Source organism: Triturus cristatus, chromosome 11 (genome assembly GCF_964204655.1).
Source record: "Triturus cristatus chromosome 11, aTriCri1.1, whole genome shotgun sequence".
NCBI classification, from domain to species: domain Eukaryota; kingdom Metazoa; phylum Chordata; class Amphibia; order Caudata; family Salamandridae; genus Triturus; species Triturus cristatus.
The window spans coordinates 86778708-86795840 of record NC_140594.1 but is presented as its reverse complement, the minus strand read 5'-3'; the positions used below and the strand labels follow the sequence as shown (position 1 = coordinate 86795840).

The 17133-nt window shown below is 44.3% G+C and overlaps 1 protein-coding gene across 1 annotated transcript in view; it reads left to right on the top strand.

Moving 5' to 3' along the window:
- The window catches only part of LOC146783292 (immunoglobulin lambda-like polypeptide 1), a 227780-nt gene that overhangs the window by 207238 nt on the left and 3409 nt on the right, over positions 1-17133 (top strand). The window lies entirely within an intron of this gene.

Below are 17133 nucleotides of genomic sequence, written 5' to 3'. Positions count from 1 at the left end.
TTTTTCTATTTGAAATCTGTAAAGATAATCTGATTCTTTTAGTTAGAAAGAACAATACAAATTGGAATCCACATTTTCAATCATGTTGACTAGCTCTCTAGATGACATATACCTTCAAATAAAATTAATAAACAGCACATTCTAAGAATGTATTTTGAGATTAAGTATGTTGGAAAAAATTTGATTTTCTTGTTGTATACTCTTAGTATTGATTTTGAAAACCGTTTCTTAAAGTTAGAATATTTTGTGTACCATCAATCTAATTTAACAGTTATCTACAAATATCAAACTGGTGCGGAAAGTCTCATATCGGATTGATTTCACTCTACATAAAAGTAATAAATTAACAAATATGTTATTCCATGTTTATCTCATTGAATTCAGAAATTGGACTACTAGTCTCAAGTTTAAGTAAAACAAATCACATTTGACTGTGTGGAGATTGCCCTAAGTCTGGAAATCATTTTATGTCAACCTTATGTTATATAAACCCCTAGGAAATATTACACCATCCTCTAGAAAGAACACTGTTCTTAGGAAGAACCATAGTAGGTAAGAAAACTACCAAAATTATTGAAAGCCAACAGACTATGTGGGTCATTATGATGGCAGATGGATCGCCACCGCCCGGCCGGCGGTGGCAATTCGCCCACCATCACAACCTCATTTACCCCCTGCCATATTACCATGGCGGGGGATATCGCGGCAGACGCAAAGTGCGCCTGCCGCTTCTCCGCCGGTCGGCAATCGTTACGATGCCGGCCGGGCGACTGGGCACTAATATGGTGGAGGTGCCTACCAGGCACCGCCATCCATATTAGGATGGGTGTCCTCAAAGGCCGCCATGGAGAGGCTGGGGGGAATTGCTTTGAGGGCCCGTTGTGGGCCCCCGGGGTTGCTGCACTTGGGGGGTACCTATGGTACACCTTACATTGCCATACACAAGGTGGGAGGCACCATACGGTGACTGCCATATTATGCATGGCAATGCACAACATGCCTCTTTGGCATTGCGGCGGGTGCTGCCTACAGCAGCACCCGCTGCAATGTCAAAGATGTGGAATACGACCGCCAGGGTGGCGGTCGCATCCTAATCAGTGGTGTGGGACCGGCCCACCGCGGGCAGCTGGTCCTTGCACCACGAGGGTGGCGGGCCTATGTTTGGAGATCTGTATCTTAAGGATATTGAGAAGCATGCAGCCATAAATCTTTAATCCAGCTACAAATGCTAAACTGCACTTGGCTGAGTTTGTGCACAGTCTTGTGGCACTACGTGTTTATCTTCGGTGAAGCTGAAAGTAAGTGGCAGAATTAATATCACCTACTTCCTTAGGAATCAGATATTTTATAAAATATTATTGGTTTATTTTTTTCTTCTTTTATCATCTTCTTGTATTAGGACATCAACAACAGATTTTGCATCTCATTATGTGTTGTCTAGTGAAATGATGGAGTAATACAGCATCCTGTCAAGTCAAGTCAAGTCAGAGAATTTATATAGCGCACTACATACCCAGAGGGTCTCAAGGCGCTTAGAAAGGGGAGGAGGATTACTTGTCAAATATCCACGTTTTAAGTTGTTTTCTGAATGCCAGGTGGTTCTGGGTGAGGCGAAGGTAAGCAGGGAGTGAGTTCCATGTTTTAGCAGCCAGGTATGAGAAGGATCTGCCTCCCATGGTGGTCCTGTTGATGTGGGGTACAGTGGCGAGGGCTTGGTTGGAAGAACGTAGTTGGTGGGAGGGGGTGTAGAAGGACAGTCGTGAGTTGAGGCATTCTGGTCCGATGTCGTAGAGTGATTTGTGTGCGTGAGTTAGCAGTCGGAAAGTGATTCTCTTATTGACGGGTAGCCAGTGGAGGTCTTTCAGGTGACTGGAGATGTGTTCGTTGCGCGGGATGTCTAATATGATCCTGGCTGAGGCGTTTTGGATTCGTTGGAGTTTCTTCTGGAGTTTAGCGGTAGTACCTGCGTAGAGGGTGTTTCCATAGTCCAGTCGGCTCGTGACAAGAGCATGGGTGGCTGTTTTCCTTGTTTCGGTGGGGATCCAGCGAAATGTTTTTCTGAGCATGCGAAGAATGTTGAAGCAGGATGAGGATACGGCGCTGACTTGTCTGTTCATTGAGAGTGAAGAGTCCAGGATGACGCCTAGGTTCCGTGCGTGGTCTGTCGGGATGGGTGCTTTTCCAAGGGCTTCCGGCCACAAGGAGTCATCCCATGCAGAGGGGGATGTACCTAAGATGAGGACTTCTGTTTTGTCTGAGTTCAGTTTCAGACGGCTTTGTTTCATCCATTCGGCAACTTCTTTCATTCCTTCGTGTAGGTTAGTTTTGGCGGTGCTGGGGTCATTGGTGAGAGAAAGGATTAGTTGAGTGTCATCCACGTAAGAGATGATGTTGAGGTTGTGTTGGCGGGCGATGGCCGCGAGGGGGCTCATGTAGACGTTGAAGAGGGTGGGGCTGAGTGATGATCCTTGTGGTACGCCACAGATGACTTCAGTGGCCTCGGACTTGAATGGTGGGAGGCGGACTCTCTGGGTTCTTCCGGAGAGGAAAGAGGTGATCCATTCAAGTGCTTTTCCTTGTATTCTGATGTTATTGAGGCGCTGTAACAGGGTGCTGTGGCAGACTGTGTCGAATGCTGCAGAGAGGTCGAGGAGGATGAGGGCGACTGTGTCTCCATTGTCCAATAGAGTTCGAATGTCGTCTGTTGCTGCGATTAGGGCGGTCTCAGTGCTGTGTTTTGCTCGGAAGCCAGATTGTGAGGAGTCGAGGGATTTGTTGGCTTCGAGGAAGGCGGCGAGCTGGTTGTTGACGGCTTTCTCGATGACTTTGGCCGGGAATGGAAGGAGCGAAATGGGGCGGTAGTTTTTGAGTTCGGTGGGGTCCGCTGTGGGTTTTTTCAGAAGGGCGGTGAGTTCAGCGTGTTTCCAGTTTTCCGGGAAGGTGGCGGAGTTGAAGGAGCAGTTGATGACGTCTCGGAGGTGCGGTGCTATGACGGAATCTGCTTTGTTGAAGATGTGGTGAGGACATGGGTCTGTGGGGGATCCTGAGTGGATGGAATTCATCAGGCGGATTGTGTCCTCAGTAGAGATTGGGTTCCAGTCGTTGAGGGTGTTTACGGGGGGAGAATGTTCAGCAAATGGTTGGGTGGGTTGGTCTCCGGGTTGGTTGTCGAAGCTGTTGTGAATGTCTGCAATCTTGTTGTGGAAGAATGAGGCTAGGGAGTCGCAGAGGGCTTGAGAGGGGGTGATGTCGTTGGAGTTGGCTGAGGGGTTGGAGAATTCTTTGACGATGTTGAAAAGTTCCTTGCTGTTGTGGGCGTTGTTGTCAAGTCGATCCTTGAATGATGTTTTCTTGGCCTTTCGGATTAGTTGGTGGTGTGTGCGGGTGGCGTTTTTGAAGGCGTCCTTGGTGCTAGTGGATGGGTCTTTTTTCCAGGCCTTTTCAAGGGAGCGGCAGAGTTTCTTGGACTTCTTAAGATCATCGTTGAACCATGAGGCCTTCTTGCTACCAGGTTTGCTTTGACGTTTTTTCAGTGGTGCTAGGGTGTCGGCGGTGTTGGATAGCCATAGGGTGAAGTTGGCGGCGGCTTGGTTTGGGTTAGAAGAGTGGGCTGGGGTGTTTAGAAGGAGCGATGCGGAGATCTGGTCGGTGGTGATTTTGTTCCAGTTTCTTTGCAGAGTTGGTTGGAGGTGGTTGGTGGGTTTTGGCTTGTTGTAGGTGAAGTGAACGCAGCTGTGGTCAGTCCAGAGGAGATCCGTAGTGTGGCTGAAGGAGACATGGTTGCTGGAGGTGAAGATGGGGTCGAGTGTGTGCCCTGCGATGTGGGTGGGGGAAGTGACTAGTTGTTTAAGTCCGAGGTTGTCCAGCAGGGTGGTGGAGTTGCGGTCGTTGGTCTTTTCAAGGTGAAAGTTGAGGTCTCCCAGAAGGATGTAGTCTTTGGAGGGGAGCGCGTGTGGAGTGATGAAGTCCGTGATGTCTTCACTGAATTTTGCGCGGGGTCCTGGTGGTCTGTAGAGGAGGGTGCCTCTGAGTGTGGTCTTGGGGTCGATGTGGATCTGGAAGTGAAGGTGTTCGAAGTTGGCGAGGTTGGCGTCAGAGCTGGTTGAGATGCGGATGGATTTCTTATGGACGATGGCGATGCCTCCTCCTGTGTGGCTGGTACGGTCCTTGCGTGTGATCTTATATTCTTCAGGGATGGCAATGGTGATGTCTGGGGCGGAGGAAGCGTTCATCCATGTTTCTGTTAGGAAGGCGACGTCTGGAGAGATGGTGTCTAGTAGGTTCCATAGGTCAATGGTGTGCCTGTGGACCGAGCGGGTGTTGAGAAGGATGCATTGTAGGTGGTTGGGGTCGGGAATCTGTGGTGTGGTCGTAGCGGACATGTTGTCGGTGCCGCTGAATTTGCAGGAGTAGCAGGAGAAAGGTCCATGAGTGTGTCCAGGAGCGGCTTGGACGCAGTTGGGGGCGCGACCGGGGTTGAGGGCTAGGAGGGTGGCGGCATCATAGGTGATGCGGGAGGGCAGCGCAGCGCGAGGGGCAGGGGGTCTGGCGCTGAGCGCGGTCCAGGCGCGGACGGGCGTAGACGGGCTTACCTTTGGCGCACCTTCGGCGCGGGTTGGGCGCGGGCGCTGCGCTTAAACGCTGCGCGCGGGAACTACTGTCATATATGGAGAGTGGAGGGGGAGGGGCGAGGGCGGCTCAGCTGGGAGGCGTGGCGGGCTCAAGGGACGGAGCACAACAACAACAACAAGCTCAAAATGGAGGGGAGGGCAGAGCAGGGCTCCGGGGGCTCACACAAACAATGCACAGGTCTACTTAAAATGAGCGAGTAATGGCAAAGAAATGCACACGCTTTAAAATCGCCAAACAGTGCAGCTTTGAAATAACGATACCACGTTGCACAGAGAGCGCAGGCAGGGGAGCGATCACTCGAGGAGGAAGCGACGAGTGAATCACAGCGCTGCGTGGTCAGAGGACGCGCTTTAATGCTAGTGGGAGGGCGGCTCAGCTGGGAGGCGTGGCGGGCTCAAGGGACGGAGCACAACAACAACAACAAGCTCAAAATGGAGGGGAGGGCAGAGCAGGGCGCCAGGGGCTCACACAAACAATGCACAGGTCTACTTAAAATGAGCGAGTAATGGCAAAGAAATGCACACGCTTTAAAATCGCCAAACAGTGCAGCTTTGAAATAACGATACCACGTTGCACAGAGAGCGCAGGCAGGGGAGCGATCACTCGAGGAGGAAGCGACGAGTGAATCACCTGTGTTACTAATACTGTGGTGTTCAGTAATAGTGAGTTGTGGAAATAATGTATAGTTATGGAATTCTTCTCTGGGAATATGACATAGCATGTGGAATCAGTGTTTTCCACAGTAATGCCTTCATGTTTTATCTTTCTAAAAGAAATCTGAATCATTCTTTTCCATTGCAAAAAGTAAATGATAAAAAATTACCTGAGATGAGGGTTTCTACACTCAGCCCATATTACTAATCTAGGCTGATTTTCCTTTTTCTGCACAGATACTGATTATTGGCAAAACTCATGAGAGTCGAAATAAGTTATTATCATGACACTTTATATATTTACATATTTTCATATTTTGCACAGGAAATGACACCTTATGTACCTTATTGGGAATTATCTGTGATCAAATAACTTATTGGACAATTGGCTACTCGTTATCCCTTGTTTGTCTCCTGGTTTCAACAGTCAACTAAATGTTGTTGTCTTTTGCAGATTACTTGCTTTTCTGTGCCTCCATTCCCTGAGCTATTTTAGAACACTTAGACATAGAATAAATCCTGAGATAAAGCATTTGGAATATAACTGGAGATATTTATTTATGTTTTCCTGTTTATGCTGCCCATTTCCTGTAAATGGAGTTTTACTGTGAACATATGTTGTATTCTCTATTAATCATCTTTTTTTTGTATGAAATAAAATGACGTGGTCTAACATCCCATACTTACCTCGTACCATAGTGCAATGTCAATAAGGCTAATGCACCTGATTTTTTGTGGCTATGTCTGTTCAACCACATTTCAAAAATACATATCTTATGAGAATTGTTAATTTGTTTCCTCCATTCAGGACCTGCTAAGACTGCATTGCTTTCAATATTTTAAAACATATTTTACTTTATTCATGACATGCATTTTCGTTCTTTGACAGCATCTATCTTGACTTGGTCCAGTTGAGAAAGTGAATATTTCCATGAAAATACAAAACGAAAATCATTTTAACCCGGGACATTTCATATATAAGCTGCTGTTTAATGGGCTATTCATTAAATCAAATAAACTATTCAAACAAATATGATTTGATTTACAACCCTACCAAGTTATTTCTATTAGTAGATGTTACATTTGCATTTTCAATGGTTGTTGTTCAACATGGTTATGTTATGGCATAGTAGCATCTTACGAGAAACAGTTCTTGTTCTATTTGGAACCTTAAGGGACTGTGATACTCTGGGCAGTTATCTCTGTCTGGATTATGCTGATCAGTCACCTTGGGTTGCTGTGCTGCTTAAAATAAATCTATTTTAAATTTATTGGACCTGAACTCCATCTTTGTAACAATGGCGACGAGTTATGAAGGAGAGGAACATCTGACCAACCAGACTGCTGCAGCACAGGTGTTGTGTGTTCTTTAAATTCCGCTTTTATTGACCTGCTGAAACGGACCCTGCTGTTAAAAACGACACCTCAAGATTGTTACTTTTGCTGAAAACCGGACTTTCCCACATGTTTGGCAACGTGAGTTAATCTATTTTGAACATTTTGACATATTTCTTTGACCAAGTGTGAAGCGCGAGGAAACGAGCGTGGATTTTAAAAGTAAATACCTTGCTCTGGGGCTTTCCTGGAATCCTCAAGGGAGATAATTCATGCAGGCTGAACAATACCGAGTGTTCCGATCGGAAGGTTGACAGCTTATTGGTTCGCAGAGCGCGCGCATGCATTTCAGGCTCAATTAGCGAGATTGTCTCTGGAGACATTCTGGCAGATTACGATCTCTATGCTTGGAAATAGAAGCTTTTAACTACGCATGTGTCTCCTGAGGTTTGAAAGGCTCGACTTGTTGACATGACAACGTTTGGTAACGAAGGAAGTCACCGGAATTAAAAGAGAAAAAAACACTAAGTTCAGAACAGCACTTTCAACAAAATTGAGAGTTCATCAAATATAAAGGAAAGTTTTGTTGCCACCAGTTTATACTGCTAGCCATTATTATAAAACATTTTTTTTTCTCTCTATTTTTTTTTGGGGGTGCTGTTTCTTCGTTCTGGTTTCAACAACAAATAAAAAAAAAAGGGTGTGCAATTATATACACATGAATGTGAACTAATAGGGTGTATAAATATATAACCATATATATATATATATAAATTTTATTTTGGATTGCAAGTCTGTGTGCTTTACTGATTCAAAACAACAAAATGCAATTTGACCCGCCTGACAAGTTTTTACAAAACAAAGGTGATCCTCCAATGCCTTGGACAAGATGGAAAGAAGAATTTTTAAATTACATGAAGGCAACAGATGGGGAACGCATGGGAGCAGAAAGGAAAAAAAGTATTTTTTAACATTGTTTGGGCTCGGAGGGTCAAATGGTTTTTAGAGCTCTACCTCAAGTACCACAGTTGGAAGGAGAAGGAGAAGGTTTTAATGTATACAAAGAAGCTTTACAACGTATGGAACTCAGATTTAAACCTGTTACTAATATCGCATTAAACAGATACAAATTTTACACCAGGATTCAACGTGAAAACGAATCATTTGACGATTTTTTAACAGCCTGGAGAGCTTTAAGTATTCACTGCAACTTTGGGGCAATATGCGATGAGATGATTAGAGACCAAATCATCGTTCATGTAAAGAATAAGAAAACTCAAGAGCGTTTATGGGAAATTGGTGATCCTAAGTTAGCAGAAGCGATTTCAACTGCAAAAGCACTAGAACAATCTGAGAAGTGGATGTTAACTGTAAAAAGTACCACCATTAATAAATCTGAAGTATCAGACGATATATGTGTGGTCAAACGTGCTGAGACACAACAAAGTGATCATAAAGGTGAGCAGAACCCTTCAGGTTTTAATTCTTTTCGTGGTGGTACACATCCTTTTCAAAAGAAATTCGAAAGGAATGATAGATTTGGATCCTGTTACAGGTGTGGTAGCAAACTACACTTAGCCAATTATGGGGGCTGTCCAGCAATTAACAAAGAATGTGAGAAATGTGGTAGGATTGGTCATTTTGCCTCTGCATGCAAGGATGTAAGGAGAAACAATTTTTCTACTCAAGGCAGAGTATCTTCAATGGCTGAGTTGGATAATACTGTTCATAAATGTGAAACTTGTAGTTGCAAAGAACATAACAAAGGTTTTGTAGTTTCTATCTATGAAGAAATTTCTAGCATAAACAATACAGTGTCCAACGAATATAAAAAACCTCCCATGTGTGTGGTGGAAATCTCTGGCGTATTAATAGACCTGATGGCGGATTCTGGTTCACCATGGACCATTATTTCAAATGACTATTTCCAGCAAACACTTAGTACTGTTTTGCTACCTTCTAAATTGTTACCGTCCGACATAATTGCACATGGTTATGATGGTACAAAAATTGATATGATGGGGTATTTTGAGGTAAATTTACGGTTCAAAACAAGGGAAATAGATGTCAAGTTATACATTGCGGTCAAAGGCATAAATGTTTTGGGATGGTGGGACCAGTGGAAAATAGGCATTATTCTTAATCCCCGTTCTAGTGAACCTGTATTATTGGATGAGGAAGTGCATTTAAACAACATTTCACATGTTTCGTCACAAGTGAAAGAAAATGTCATAAAGGGTAATTTCAGTGATGTATTTTCAGACACGTTAGGTAAGCTTAAAGATTATACCCACAGGATAAAACTTAAAAGAGATGTTGATCCTGTAAAACAAAAACTAAGAAATGTACCGATCAACGTCAGGGAAGAGCTTAAGAGCATGTTAAATGATTTAGTAGCAGAAAAAATTATTGAACCTATTGATTCGGCTGAGTGCGTTTCTCCCATTGTTTTGGTAAGAAAACCAGATAAAAAATTGAGAATGTGTGTTGATCTAAGGGCACTCAATGCTGGCATCATCATTGATTGCCATCCCCTTCCCAACATAAATGAAGTGGTTTCAATGTTAGAGGGTGCGAAGGTATTTTCCACTTTGGACCTCAGGTCCGCCTACCATCAAATCTGCCTCACTGAAGACTCCAAACCACTTACGGCATTCATCACTCCCCAGGGTTTATATCAATTCACTAGAATGCCGTTTGGGTTGGCCTCAGCGGCTTCGGTGTTTCAAAGGGTGATGTTTAACATATTTAGGGATATGGACAAATTCGTCAAGTGTTTTCAAGACGACATCCTAATTTTTTCAAAAGATGAGGAAGAACATGTCAAGCATTTAACTGAAGTGTGTGGAAGGTTAAGACGTTATGGATTAACTCTTAAAGCAGATAAATGCAAAATGTTTAAAGATTCGGTGGAATATTTAGGTCACACTCTATCTAAGGATGGGGTAGTACCTAAGAAATCTAATGTTGAAGGAATAGTGAAGGCTCCTCCTCCATCGAACAAGGAACAGTTGTTATCATTCACAGGAATGTGTGAATACTATAGTAAGTTTGTTGAAAACTTCGCTGACAAGATGGAGCCCTTGAGGAAATTGTTAAGAATGAAAGTTGTTTTTGAATGGGGTTCAGAACAACAAAAAGCTTTTGAACTTATCAAAGCTGAAATTCTGAAGGCTCCGACCCTTAAACCCTATTGCATGAACAAAGAATGCATCATTACTGTGGATGCAAGCTTATATGGAGTTGGAGGTGTTTTATCCCAAAGATGTGGTAAGGATGAATGGAATGTTTGTTTTGCATCCCGCACTTTAAATGACACTGAGCGTAGATATGCAGTAATAGAGAAGGAACTTTTAGCATGCGTGTGGGCCATTGAACATTATAGGAACTACATTTGGGGTAGTAAGTTTATCTTGAGGACTGATCATAAACCCTTAGTTAACATACTTTCTCCGGGGGTGGTTGGAACTCTACCGCCCGAATAGCAAGACTTACCTCTAGGTTACAAGAGTATTGCTTCATACCAGTGTTTGTTCCTGGAAAAAAAAATGTCATGGCAGATTTCATGTCTAGACTTCCATGTCAGGATTCTGATAATAGTGACTGTGAAGATTCTGAGGTGATTACCACAATTCAGGATGTTGTGAATGGAACCTTTGAAGACATTTCTGAAAATAGCTGGAAGTGTTGTGAGAAGGAGGATATCATATGGCAAACTGTCAAAGAGTATATTTTGAAGGGTTGGCCAGAAAGGAAAATGTTACCAGAAGAGTTTATGCCAATGCATAGAGTTGCAGATTCTCTAGTATTAGAAGGTGATTTGATGTTTAAAGATGGTAAGTGTGTGCCTCCTTGTGGAATTCAAAAGGTCATTATAGAGTTGGCACACAAGTCACATCCAGGGATATTAGCAATGAAGCGTTTGGTCAGGAATTATTTCTGGTGGCCTGGCTTGGATCGCATGGTGGATCGCATTGTAAGAGAATGTGATGTGTGCATGGCAAGTGAGAATATGTTAAAACTTAACACTCCTCCTTTAAAGAATACTGAATGGCCAACTGAGCCTTGGAAGAAAGTGGCATTTGACATCTCTGGTCCTTTCTTGTGTTTACCGCGTGATTCCCAGTATGCGTTTGTCTTGGTGGATTATCACTCCAAATGGCCAGAAGTTAAATTTTCCTCAGGTGCCTCGACCAATTTAGTCATGGAATTTTTCAAAGAGATTTTTTCTAGAGAAGGATGTCCAGCTGAGCTTGTTACAGACAATGGTGTACAACTCACATCCAATGATATGGAAAACTTTACACCATACTGTTTCAGTTTATGAACCACATGAGAATGGTCTTGTTGAACGGTTTAATAGGGTGTTAAAAGGGTATGTTGCAGATGCAGTAAAAGTGAAGGATAATTGGAAAAATTTTGTAAGGGAAAAATTATGGTTGTACCGCATCACACCTCATTCCACTACGGAAGTCAGTCCTTTCCGTCTTTTAAAAGGGAGAGATCCTGCTTCCAAGATATGTCCATGGTGGTTCAAAGAGAAATGCAAGCATAAGTCTTTTTCTGATTCCATGGTTACTGGAGTTAAAGAAAGAGTTGCTTCCAAACAAATGAAAACAAAGGTGTGGTATGACAACAAGTGGAAAACTAAAGCTCACAATTTCAACAGGGGTGATTGGGTCAGGGTAAAAAAACCTGGTTTAACTATGAAGGGTTCAGGAAGTTTTGGTAAACCCATGAAGATTGTAAGGGTTTTTGATAACAGTGTCATAACTCAAGATGGAAGATTATGGAATGTTAAACGTGTTGCTAAATGTCACAATATACCCAGTCAAACAGTGTGTTCTCCATCAGTGTGTGATAATGATAATGTAATTTCTAGAGTTAAAATTTCTGATCGCATAAGAACAGCTCCAAGAAGGTTTGATGATGAGTAATGTTTGTACTCAATAGTTATGTATTAGTTTGTGCTGGAGTATTTATGCTTGTAAAAAAAAAGGGAGATATGTTACATTTGCATTTTCAATGGTTGTTGTTCAACATGGTTATGTTATGGCATAGTAGCATCTTATGAGAAACAGTTCTTGTTCTATTTGGAACCTTAAGGGACTGTGATGCTCAGGGCAGTTATCTCTGTCTGGATTATGCTGATCAGTCACCTTGGGTTGCTGTGCTGCTTAAAATAAATCTATTTTAAATTTATTGGACCTGAACTTCATCTTTGTAACAGTAGACTTTATATTCCAAAAAAAAGAGCTTCCCTTTGGACTGTGCATTGTAACTGTAAAATATTTTAAAACCTGATAGATATCTGATAACATTAGAAAGTGCAGATAATATCTTAATTGTTTAAGATAATGCAATATATCACTGCATTGAATTCAAAGTTCTCTCTATGAGAGTTCAGCTCTAAAAGTTTTAAAGTCTTCATTGACACCACGTTTCATCTTCCAAGGCTGATGAAATATGTCAAACTGACTAGCAAATCCTTTTATTGGCGTTGTTGCAATAACAGTAAGATTCAAGCACGTAATGATAGAGAACAAACCCTTTTTTGTGGTTTTCAATACTGTTTCAAATTGCACGTTATTCATATAAAATGTGAGGCGCTTCTTCATTTGTGCTATGTGATAAGGTTATCCTCAGCAGATTGCTCAGGTGTTTAGTCAGTCAGCTCCAATTAACTTCTTTAATCTGTCATTTATTTCTGTACCAGTCTTAATGTTATTCATATGTAACAGCAATAGATTTGCTTTCAGCAGATCAGTTTAAAAATAAAGGTGTGTAAGTAAACTTTTGACAGCACATATACCAAAGTTCAAACTCTTTTTGAAGTTCTATGGTTCATTGCTTGGACAATGTAACATATACCAGTCTTTTTGTGCCATGACCTTGTGCCAAATATGATCTTCTAAGAAACTTTTAATAATATTTCTTAGTAGATCAGAAGTTGATAAGCTTCTCAATTGCATTTAAGGTTCTCTGGAAGAGATTGCTCTCATTGTAATTGAGCACTTCAGTAATCCTTTTATTTCCCAAAAAAGGATACTCAGTTTGTATTTCTAAACAGGATTGCCTCAACAAATTGCAGCAAAATTATATGTTTTAGAAATCAACAGGAATTAGGGAAATAAGTGTTGGTGCTGGAGACTAACTTTCCTATACTATTTTTAAAGTACAGCTAAACCTGTATTTCAATTGGACTACTTTGTAAAGCAATAATCTAAAACGACTGATGAAGTCAAGTTTTCTCTTCAGATAATTCTTTTTTTTAAAACGATGTTTTCCATGTTTTATCACATATGTCTGAATATGTCACTTTATTGTTTGGTTTAAAAAACATTTAGTAGAAGTTGCAAACAACGTTTCCTGGTGCCGCTCGTAGCAGATTCTGAGCTTCTGTGGATCATACGGACTACCTGAACTCTCTGCCATAATCGGGACTGCGAGGACCTGCAGCACAAGGGAAACTAACCAGCTGGTGCCTCTTCCCGTACGCCCCTCCCTTCGACCAGCTGCCGGTGATAACTGCTCGCGGCCCCCGCTTCGCGGGAGCCGCTCGTAGCAGATTCTGAGCTTCTGTGGATCATACGGACTGCCTGAACTCTCTGCCACAATCGGGACTGCGAGGACCAGCAGCACAAGGGAAACTAACCAGCTGGTGCCTCTTCCTGTACGCCCCTCCCTTCGACCAGCTGCCGTACGCCCCTCCCTTGGACCAACTGCCGGTGATAACTGCTCGCGGCCCCCGCTTCGCGGGAGCCGCTCGAAGCAGATTCTGAGCTTCTGTGAATCATACGGACTGCCTGAACTCTCTGCCACAATCGGGACTGCGAGGACCAGCAGCACAAGGGAAACTAACCAGCTGGTGCCTCTTCCCGTACGCCCCTCCCTTTGACCAGCTGCCGGTGATAACTGCTCGCGGCCCCCGCTTCGCGGGAGCCGCTCAAAGCAGATTCTGAGCTTCTGTGGATCATACGGACTGCCTGAACTCTCTGCCACAATCGGGACTGCGAGGACCAGCAGCACAAGGGAAACTAACCAGCTGGTGCCTCTTCCCGTACGCCTCTCCCTTCGACCAGCTGCCATACGCCCCTCCCTTCGACCAGCTGCCGGTGATAACTGCTCGCGGCCCCCGCTTCGCGGGAGCCGCTCGTAGCAGATTCTGAGCTTCTGTGGATCATACGGACTGCCTGAACTCTCTGCCATAATCGGAACTGCGAGGACCAGCAGCAAAAGGGAAACTAACCAGCTGGTGCCTCTTCCCGTACGCCCCTCCCTTCGACCAGATACCGTTGATAACTGCTCGCGGCCCCCGCTTCACGAGAGCCGCTCGTAGCAGATTCTGAGCTTCTGTGGATCATACGGACTGCCTGAACTCTCTGCCATAATCGGGACTGCGAGGACCAGCAGCACAAGGGAAACTAACCAGCTGGTGCCTCTTCCTGTACGCCCCTCCCTTCGACCAGCTGCCATACGCCCCTCCCTTCGACCAGCTGCCGGTGATAACTGCTCGCGGCCCCCGCTTCGCGGGAGCCGCTCGTAGCAGATTCTGAGCTTCTGTGGATCATACGGACTGCCTGAACTCTCTGCCATAATCGGGACTGCGAGGACCAGCAGCACAAGGGAAACTAACCAGCTGGTGCCTCTTCCCGTACGCCCCTCCCTTCCATTTGCCCTTAGGTTGTGTACATTAATGCGCACACCTCACGCAACGCGGGACGCGCGCGGGTGAGCGCCGGGCGAAGCCCGGGCCAAGGGCAGGCTCGTTTAAGCCCGTTGTAGCCCGGGGAAGACCGGACCGGGCCATCCCTTTTTCATCTGATATCTGGCATAAATCTATCACTCTACTTGAGCAGATTCGTAAGTACTTGACTGGATCTAGACTGTGCACATCAATATGGCTGCGCGTCAGAGTAGAAGCAGGGCTGCACCCAAAAGTGGAAGCCTAACAGGAACCCTTGATAGCTTCATTACCAGAGCTAATTCAGTAATTGACCAGGGGATAACTTAATGGAGCGAAGAGTGTCTCAAGATCTAGCCTTTGCTAAAAGGTCCTCTATGGGTCATATTGCTAGTGCGCGTACACCGGATCCCTGCAGGCGAGAAATCATAGACAATACTCTCTCAACTGCTGACAATGTACATATTTGTCAGGATCTGGCTCAGCCCTTTCAACTTGAGCAAGTTCTAGACTCTACTATAGAGTCAACTCTGGCAAGCTCCCCTGAGAGACTAAATTTGCGCCAGCTACGAGGCAAACGTGAGGGGGCGATGCCGAAGAGGAAGAGGAATGTGGCTTCTGGGGCAGGGGGTAGAAAGGCTAAACTTGCCAAAGGTCATGATGGCAGTGATACAACAGTTAAACAAGCAGGAAGAGAACCCTTTAAGGTGATGGAAATCCATGCTCCACTAATACCAATTGAAACATCTCTAGGAGTATCTCCCCAAGGCCTAGCCCCCGGTAGTAGTGAAACCGTACCGGAGGCATATGCTACTGTGAGTGCTCTATTAAGTTCTATTATTAAGCCCCTGGAAATGAGAAGTACTCATATTGAGCAGCAGCTCCTGCGGATTGAACATGCGACACTGGATATACAGGGTAGAATGAAGTTAGATATGGTAAACCCAGGTACTGCCGATTCTGTTACCAGACAGGGGGAGATTGATATAGTTAAATCCAACAACCCTCTACCCCCTCCATCAGCAGCATCAACAGCAAAGCAGCCTATATCTGGGGTTGCATGCTCTATTCCCCTGAGGGAGGGTTCTCCCCCACATATTAGTTCGGGTGGGCAGATTTTGACCATGGGGGATTCCACAAAAGAACGCAGAATTAATTTGCCACTGGAATCTAGTCCTTATCTGGTAATCTTGGCAGGAGTCCCCGAACTATCCAGTTCAAGCACAGAATCGTTTTCGTCTCTCAAAAACAAAGTGATAGACTGGCTTAACAAAAACCGACCGCTTCCCCCTCACATTACTAGCAAAATATTGATGGTGCGTAGGGTACCGTGGGTGGGATATAGGCCGAAAACTATAATGGGTGATTGTATATTGGTTAATTTTAATGACCCGCGAATTGTCGAATATATCTGTAATTGGAGACATTATAGCCAGGGAGCCAAAATACAACCACACCCATTGTCCTATTTCTACCCCCCAACCTACCGGAATAATTCTGATAGTGGCTGGACTTTGGTAGAGCATAGATGAAGGGAAAGGACTGATAGGGATCTCCATGATTAATTGTTGGTAACTGGCAAAATACCAACCCAAACCAGATTTAGTTGTCTGGATCGGGTTGATTGACTCGATCAGATACAGGGAGGAATTCAAGTGTTCAATAATAGTAGGGGCAAGGCTACTCATGATGAAGAGTGTCCGTTAATCAAGAATAGCATCATCAGCACTAATTTTCAGCGCTGTGTCCCCGTTGTAGAAATTCCTTCCGAGGTTGTTGAGGATCTTTCCGTTGGCAGTGCCCCAGATGTCTTACCCACCACCCAGCAGATACTGGTTAAAGAGGGTATCCCAAGGAGGAGTGTCTGTAACTCTATGGCAGCTAATGTTAACAAATCACTGGCAATTTTGTCCTGGAATGTGGCGGGTTTACATAGTAAACTATTTTGTCCTGAGTGGGGCACTTTTATAGATGGGATGGATATATGTTTATTCCAGGAGACCTGGGCCAGGGAAGAGGAAAGGAGAGTTGGATTTGCGTGTTTTCATATACCTGCATGATGGGGGGGAAGGGACGACCGTCTGGGGGCCTTACAATATGGGTGGGAACGCACTTGGGCTGTATGGCCGAGTCTGTGACCACCCACTCGGATGACCTACAGTGTGTGATCTTGAAATGGCCCAATTGTTTTAAGCTTGCTATTGTGAATGTTTATTCAAGACCTGTAAGCATAGCTAGCGAGTCTACTACAGTTAAAGAGCTGACAAATGTTTTGCATTCCATCCCTAGGGATATTTTTTTATTGATAGCGGGAGATTTGAATTGTCATTATGAACCCTTGCAGGGGATGGATGATGGTGCTCTTGCGACGGAGGACGACTATTGGTCTATACCCCCAACCCAATATCCACATCCTAGGTCATGGTCTCCCCTAGCGATCCAGATATTGGCCCTAACATTAAGTCATTCTATTAGGGCCTGTAATGGACGCACCCGCTCTGACGTACCTTCGAGGTGTACATATAATAAAAAGGGCCACCATGAATCACGCCTAGACTACATAATGGTTGGGACAAGGTTATGGTCCAAGGTCATTGACTTTGAGGTTATTGCTAGGGATGACAGTGACCACAATGCACTTAGGCTGGAGATGGTTTTCCCTGACACACAAGCGAAGGAACGAGAACATCAGGATGATTCCAGAGATAGGGCAGTTTTAACAAACGGACAAGATTGTGGCATCCCGCGAGGAACTTGCAAACTTATATAATCTAATTCTTCCCTTGTTAATCGAAGTAGATGCTTTAAATTCTCAACAACCCCTTCCAG